The following is a 9,046-nucleotide window of genomic DNA, read 5'->3' on the forward strand; positions in this document are numbered from 1 at the left end:
TTCCTATTTGGAACCAGTCTGTTGTTCCATTTCCAGTTCTAACTGTTGCTTCCTGACCTGCATACAAAGTTCTCAAGAGGCAGATCAGGTGGTCTGGTATTCCCATCTCTTGAAGAATTTTCCACAGTTTATTGTGATCCACACAGTCAAAGGCTTTGGCATAGTCAAGAAAGCAGAAATAGATGTTTTTCTGGAACTCTTTTGCCTATTCAATGATCCAGTGGATGTTGGCAATTTGATCTGTGGTTCCTCTGCCTTTTCTAAAACCAGCTTGAACATCAGGAAGTTCACGGTTCACATATTGCTGAAGCCTGGCTTGGAGAATTTTGAGCATTACTTTACTAGCCTGTGAGATAAGTGCAATTGTGGGGTAGTTTGAGCATTCTTTGGCATTGCCTTTCTTTGGGATTGGAATTAAAACTGACCTTTTCCAGTCCTGTGGCCACTGCTGAGTTTTCCAAATTTGCTGGCATATTGAGCGGCATATTGAGCACTTTCACAGCATCATCTTTCAGGATTTGGAATAGCTCAACTGGAATTCCATCACCTCCACTAGCTTTGTTCGTAGTGATGCTTTCTAAGGCCCACTTGACTTCACATTCCAGGATGTCTGGCTCTAGATCAGTGATCACACCATCGTGATTATCTGGGTCATGAAGATCTTTTTTGTACAGTTCTTCTGTGTATTCTTGCCATCTCTTCTTAATATCTTCTGCTTCTGTTAGGTCCATACCATTTCTGTCCTTTATCGAACCCATCTTTGCAGAAAAGTTCCTTTGGTATCTCTGATTTTCTTGAAGAGATCCCTAGTCTTTCCCATTCTGTTGTTTTCCTCTATTTCTTTGCATTGATTGCTGAAGAAGGCTTTCTTATCTCTTCTTGCTATTTTTTGGAACTCTGCATTCAGATGTTTATATCTTTCCTTTTCTCCTTTATTTTTCACTTCTCTTCTTTTCACAGCTATTTGTAAGTCCTCCCCAGACAGCCATTTTACTCTTTTGCATTTCTTTTCCATGGGGATGGTTGATCCCTGTCTCCTGTACAATGTCACGAACCTCATTCCATAGTTCATCAGGCACTCTATCTATCAGACCTAGGTCCTTAAATCTATTTCTCACTTCCACTGTATAATCATAAGGGATTTGATTTAGGTCATACCTGAATGGTCTAGTGGTTTTCCCTACTTTCTTCAATTTAAGTCTGAATTTGGCAATAAAGGAGTTCATGATCTGAGCCACAGTCAATAGGCTGGTTTAAACTAAGGGTTTTTGCGTGCTCAGGAACAGCAGTCAAGATGGGGAGAGAGATGCCTGGCCTTTATACAGACAGGCATGATTAAGCAAGTTCACAGGGGCCAGATGATTGCAAAGAGCAGGACAAGAGTGAGTGAGATAAACTCCAGTTCCTAGTATTCCAAGTCCCCACTTTCTGAGATTGTGTGACCTAAGTGATCTAGACTTTACAAGGGGCAAGCTGAGTTACAGAGACAGAAGGAGAAGGTTATAAAATTTTAACTTTTTCTCCTCACTGGATATTCATGGAAGGACTGATGCTGAAGCTGAAAGTCCCATGCTTTGACCACCTGATGCAAAGAACTGACTCATTAGAAAAGACCCTGATGCTGGGAGGGATTCGGGGTAGGAGGAGAAGGGGACAACAGAGGATGAGATGGCTGGATGGCATCACCAACTCAATGGACTTGAGTTTGAGTAAACTCTGGGAGTTAGTGATGGATGGGGAGGCCGGGTGACTCAATATATGGGGTCACAAAGAGTCGGACACAACTTAGCGACTGAACTGAACTGATATGTCAGGTACTGTTTAATCACTTTGCGTACATTATTTCTAATATTTACAAACTTTTTATTCGATAAGGTTATGTTGTGCACATAAAGGAAGAAAGGTTCAAACACTAACAATAATATATCCAAGATCACTCAGCAGAGGTAATATTAGAACTCAGAATTATCTGACACCAAGTTTTGTGTTCCTCTCATGAGATTATATAATCTTTTAAAACTAGGTTTTTAGGAACCTAAATGGTAGAAGCATATTTCTATCTCATCACTTCTTTATAAAACTTGAATAACCTCAAAGACATTTAAAAATAGTACAAGTTTCATGGAAACTTTCTTCTGAACTGTAGGCCAACACAGTCCAATAAAGCCTTCCGTGATGATGGACATCTATATCCATGGTGTCCAATATGGCAGCTGCTAGCCACATGTAGCTTGAGCATGTGAAATGTGACTAGTATGCTGAATCAACTGGCAAGGGATTAATCTCCAAAATTCACAAACAGTTTGTGCAGCTCAGTGTTAAAAAAACACCAGTCAGAATGGCCACCATCAAGAAGTCTACAAACAATTAATGCTGGAGAGTTTGTCAAGAAAAGGGAACCTTCCTGACATTGTTGGTGGAAATGTAAACTGGTGTGGCCACTATGGAGAACAGTATGGAGGTTCCTTTAAAAATTAAAAATAAAGCTATCCTATGATCCAGTAATATCTGGGCAGACATCCAGAGAAAAACATGGTTCAAAAGGATACATGCACCTCATTGTTAATTACAGAGCTGTTTATAATAGCCAAGACATGGAAGCAACCTAAATGTCCACTGACAGATGAATGGATAAAGAAGATGTGGTGCATATATATACCAGCCACTGGTATATATCAGCCACTGAAAAGAATGAAATAATGCCATTTCCAGCAACATGGATGGACCTAGAGATTATCATACTAAGTGAAGTAAGATAAGACAAAGACAATATCATATGCTTATATGTGAAATTAAAAAAAAAGAAGAATACAAATGAACTTATTTGCAAAACAGAAACAGACTAACAGACTGACTAAGTCATGGACTTAGATAATGAATTTATCGTTAATGGGGGGATGGGTGACTGGAGGGGAGATAGACTAGAAGTTTGGGGTTAACATACACACACTGCTATATTGAAAAGAGATAACCAACAAACGCTTATTGTATAACACAGAGAACTCTGCTTAATGATCTGTAATGACCTAAATGGGAATGTAATTTGAAAAAGAATGGATACACATATGTGTATAACTGAATCACTTTGCTGTATACCTGAACCTCATTCAACACTGTTAATCAATTATAATCCAATATAAAAATTAAAATTAAACAAAGAAATGTGGCTTGTATAACTGATAAGCTGAATTTATAATTTAATCTTAAATCATTTACATTTAGTTTTAAATAGCCAAATGTGACTACCACGTTAAATAGGGTAGCTATAGGATATACAAGCTTTCCTACAGTTGTTTCCTATTGTAGTAGTTTTACAGCATTGTTTGCCCACTTTTAGATCTTCCTGTTCCTTTTAGCCACTTTGAAATCACTGTGAGAAGGGCAAAATAAATTATTAGAGTCTTTAATTATAATCATGGTCATGGGTATTAGTGGAAATTATGTTTAAATTTTAATTCCTAAGAACAATATTATGCCATCACAATACATCTTTGCTCTTGCCTAGCTTCTTTACAATGAATGTTAATAACTTAACACTTTTGTCTTTAATTGAGACTTAATTAGCTTCAATGTGTAATGTAAAGGTTTTCTTTAACACCACTAATTCATGGCAGGTTTTTTTCTCTTTTTTTTACTCCATGGCATCATCTCTTGCTCTCTTTATGCTTTGTACTCATGCATTTAGTATTTAAAGCTAAAAAAAGGCTGAGGTTATGTACTCTACACTGTGGATATCATCTCTATGCCATGCAATTTATATATCAAAACATTAAAAAAAAACTCAAAATGAATTGGGAGTAAGATGTTATTCACACACATTTTTTAAAAGATGCTGTTCACAAAACATATCTGCTTGGGGACTTCCCTGATACCTGTGTGTGTGTGTGTGTGTGTGTGTGTGTGTGTATTTATATCTGCCTAACAAACCAAAACACACAATGAAATCTGTTTGTAGTACATAAAAACAAAATTATGTAAAGATGTAATGTAGACCCATATAGTATGTATCCATCTTATTTTTAAAATAGTATTTATTGTTTGATTTTTTTGTATCATAAAATAAATCATTATCTCACCAAAAGTAATCCTCTAAAGGTTCCTTTAATGATGAACTCCCATGTTTTATTAAAAAGTGATTATATAATTAATATTTGTGGAGTATATCCATTGCCTACATATAATACATCTGAAATTATTTTGATAAGGGCCAATTTAGGATATAGTAATGAGCAAACCAGAGTTGTTTCAAGGAAAAGTTTATACTTGGGAGTGTATAACACAATCTCAGTTACAAAATGAAAGTATCTGGGCATTGAGAACTTTGAATGTATAGGCATTTGTTGTCCACTAATGTAAGCTGTGCATGATTTAAAAAAAAAATCACTTTCAGGGACATACAATTCTACTGATTACACATAGATTTTTCAAGGACATTTCTCCACTGTTTCCTCCCCTGGAATTCTTCCCTTAGGGTGTGAACCAAGTAAGAGGAAATGAGCCTTTAATAAAACTTAAAAACAACTACTCCAGTTCCAGCTCGCTTTTTGTTTTCAAAAATTTCATGACCTATAAAAGATAGGTGGAAAAGATGGTGGAAACAAATGTCAGAGGAAAAATAATAGTTATTTAGAGTATTATATTTCTCTTAATTTAATAGCACCATTTGAAAGCTTAGACACACTTTACTTATAACCAAAAAGTACATTTTGTAGAGAACGCTGCTGAGAATATTTTCTGTCTGGACAATTCATTCAAGCTGGTTAGCCATAAGCTTCTATGTGTCATGAATTCTCCTGGAACAAGTAAATGTGATAGAGGTATTTTACCCACATGCGGGATAACACCAACTATCTTTCTCCTTTTTTGTGTAAGTGTATTATCTTCAAGTAAAATTTATTTTAAATTACTCAAAATTATAAAATCATGCTACTGTCACATGTAAGAAACAACAGCAAATTATGTTCAAGATTTAATATTCACCAAAAAATACTACCATTGTTTTCCATTTCTACAAGACATGTATTTTTTGTCACTGTATATAAAATAATTTCTACTAAAATATGTATTTAGATATTGAGGAGACCCATTTTAGGCTTCCCTGGTGGCTCAGATGATAAAGAATCTGCCTGTAATGCAGGAGACCTGGATTCGATCAGGGAGTTGTTAAAAATCCCCTTGAGAAGGAAATGCCAACCCACTCCAGTATTCTTGCCTGGTGCCTGGTGGGCTATATCCCATGGAGGGTCACAAAGACCCATTTTAGTACTCTTGAAGTCCACTACCATTATTTCATTTTAACTTTTTTATCTCCTTGATAAATAGCCTGACAGTTAAAAAATGAGAACTCAGTATAATGTCACTATAATTAGGAAATTATCACCATAAAATTAGCTAAAATAAGAACTAGAATAGTTCTTAGAGATTTTCTAATACAAGTCATTTTATAAGACATTAAGAATAGAATTTGTATAGGTCAGGCACTAATTATAGTTACCATATATTGACCTTGGGATCTGAACGTTTTAAACAAGGCCTTTCATTAAATCACTTGTCAGTTCTAGGATGAATATTATAATCACCTCAATTAGTATATAAGGAAATTCAACTTTAGAGACCTAGGAAAGAATGGAAAAAAATAAAAGAAAGAAATCAATAGGCAAAAAACAAAAGAGGTAAACATCTGTTATGCATGATAAGCAAGAAGAAATTAAATTTCTAATCTATGATTAAAAATGATTTGAAAGATAAAATGGAAGCTCTCTTGCTTTCTGAGTATTCCATTATAAAACCTTTTTGGTCTCAGACAACTGATTTTCATGTAAAATAAATTTATAGGGCAAACAAAGTTTAAGTATGTGGTTGTTGTTCGGTCACTAAATCATGTCCACTTGTTGGGACCCCATGGACTGCAGCACGCCAGGCTCCTCTGTCCTCCACTATCTCACAGAGTCTGCTCAGATTCGTGTCCATTGAGTTGGTGACACTATCTAACCATTTCATTCTCTGCTATTCCCTTCTTTTACTTTCAATCTTTCCCAGGATCAGAGTCTTTTCCAGTGAGTTAGCTCTTTGCATCAGGTGGCCAAAATTTTGGAGCTCAAGCACCAGTCCTTCCAGTGAATATTCAGGGTTGATTTCCTTTAGGATTGACTGGCTTGATCTCCTTGCAGTCCAAGAGACTCTCAAGAGTCTCCAGCACCACAGTATGAAAGCATTAGTTCTTTAGTGGTCAGCCTTTTTGTAAAAATTACTGTGGCATTAAAATCCTCTCAGTATAATAGAGGGGATTTTTCCTTGTTACATTAACAGATTTAACAATATTATTATTAATCAAATCTTGCATTTTTATTTGCCAAATGCACATGGCATATCATACTTTGTAAAGTTATAGGTTTTTCTTTTACTAACCAAATTTTGCATAGCCTGTCAACATTTCTTGAAGTTACATTCATATCCATTCTCTTATTTAATGGCTCAGCAGGTAAAGAATCCACCTGCAATGCAGGAGACACAGGAGATCTGGTTCCATCCTAATCCCTGGATCAGGGAGATCCCCTGGAGGAGGAAATGGCAACCCACTCCAGTATTCTTGCCTGGAGAATCCCATGGACAGAGGAGCCTGGCAGGCAACAGTCAATAGGGTCGCAAAGAGTCGGACATGACTAAAGCAGCTTAGCAGCAGCATACAAGAGAAGTAACTAAAGCAAAGATAATGAATCAGTTGTAAAGGCTCCCAGAGATGTCTCAATGATAAAGATTTATCTGAAGCACTCAATCACCAGAACAGCTGTCATCTAAGGGAGGATGATGTTGGCTTTAGCCCTCCTAACTTCAGTGCCCAAGCCTGTTCATGAATATGCGTGTACCATTACCTTAAAATTTCCCCAGTTTTGCTGTTCAGGGAGACACTGCTTTGGGGAAGATCCCCTGTGTTCGCCTTAGTTGCTGGAAGTAATAAATCCTTCCTTCTCCTGCTCTTGGGCTTGGTTATATCTTGTGGCCTGACCAAGGGGTAAACCCAGTTTTTAGGTGACAAGATGGCTGTAGCTCCGTGAAATCCTGTAAATGCTAGAATTCATCAGCTTTGCTCTGGAACACAGACTCCCAGACTAGGTGCTCTGCTGCTGCTAAGTCGCTTCAGTCGTGTCCAACTCTGTGCGACCCCATAGACGGCAGCCCACCAGGCTCCCCCGTCCCTGGGATTCTCCAGGCAAGAACACTGGAGTGGGTTGCCATTTCCTTCTCCAATGCATGAAAATGAAAAGTCAAAGTCAGGTCGCCCAGTCGTGTCCGACTCTTCGTGACCCCATGGACCGCAGCCTACCAGGTTCCTCTGTCCATGGGATTTTCCAGGCAAAAGTACTGGAGTGGGTTGCCATCTAGTTTTCCCTAGAAACTATATAGCATCACTTTAGAAAAGAACAGCCCTTTTTGCAGGATGGAGGAGTAGGGGAGTAGTGGTGGAGTAGGAGTTGGGAGGTGGTAGAACCTGCTTATCTGGTTTTCAGTTATTCTTAGGTTGGGGGACTTGTTGGGAAATTGGTATTGAACTGCAAAAATGTATTTACAGTCAACTTACTTTGATTCCCACATCTCTTGTATTTTTACTCAAACCAAGCATTTTTGCATCCCAAGATTCTCTGAGGTTTGATGAGATAGAGACTTGATTCCTGGAGGCCTCATCTAGTATTTCTGTCCTATTTCATTAGTAACCACTTCATAGTTCATTTCAATCTTTCACAAAGTTTGGAAATTCTTTTCCCTTCTTTTTGGATCGTTGTAGACTCACACGCAGTTGTAAGAAGTCATAAAGAAGGATCCCATGTACACTTTACCAAGTATTTCCCAATGGTAGAGCATTGTAATCAGGATACTAACATTAATACAATCCATTGATCTTATTTAGATGTTCCCAGTTTTACATGCATTCATGTGTATGTGAGTGTGTGTATGTGTGAGTGTGAGTGTGTGTGTGCTTATTCCTTTGCAATTCCCTCAAGATTCATCCAACTTGCATCTTGCAATGATTTGTTCCCCCTTTTTGCTGGTTTCTAATATACTGGGAATTTGAATATCAACTTATTAAATGTAAGTTTAGAGAGCCATAGAGAATAGGAAAATTTTGTTTTAATAAGAAAGAAATTGGTTCCTAAAATTTAAGGTAAATTTTTGCCATCAATCCTAAAAGTTTTAGAATGAGTTTTTGAATGAGGGCATTGCTCAAGAATGAACACTGACAATTGCGGGAGTCTGTATTATTGCAATAAAAGCGAGTCATGCCATGTTAAATTAGTTTTATTATTAAAATATGTCTAGGCTGTAAGACCTTCAATATTAACAATGATTGTATCAACCCAAGATCTGTCATCCTTCAAGGATCCATTTCTGAGTTCTCTATTCTGCATAATTGGTTTGCTATTCTACTCCTGCAGGGATGTGAGAGTTGGACCATAAGAAAGGCTGAACACTGAAGAACTGATGCTTTTGAACTGTGGAGTTGGAGAAGACTCTTGAGAGTCCCTTGGACTGCAAGGAGATCCAACCAGTCCATCCTAAAGGAAATCAGTCCTGAATATTCATTGGAAGGACTGATGTTGAAGCTGAAGCTCCAGTACTTAGGCTGCCTGATGCGAAGAACCAACTCATTAGAAAAGACCCTGACACAACTGAGCTACTAAACAACCACAACAACATTCTACCCCGAATCAAAATTTTACTGTACTGAATACAGCACATTATAATGAGCCACAATATCTTTTAAAAATATATTAGCTACTATTTATTTATTTAAAATTCTGGTCACACCCCATGGCATGTGGGATCTGATTTCCCTGACCAGAGATCAAACCCACAACTCCTGTAATGCAAACGGAGGAGGATGGTAATCTTAAGCACTGGACCACAGAGGAAGTCTATCATAATATCTTTATATGTCCCCTAAGCTAATTTTTCTTCTTAAGTGTCTTGGCTGTTTTTTAGCCCTTTGGTCCTTCATATATATTTTAGAATAAATTTGCCATATTTATTAAAGAATGCCCTTAGGAAT

Source organism: Bubalus kerabau, chromosome 9, assembly GCF_029407905.1.
Source record: "Bubalus kerabau isolate K-KA32 ecotype Philippines breed swamp buffalo chromosome 9, PCC_UOA_SB_1v2, whole genome shotgun sequence".
NCBI classification, from domain to species: Eukaryota; Metazoa; Chordata; class Mammalia; order Artiodactyla; family Bovidae; genus Bubalus; species Bubalus kerabau.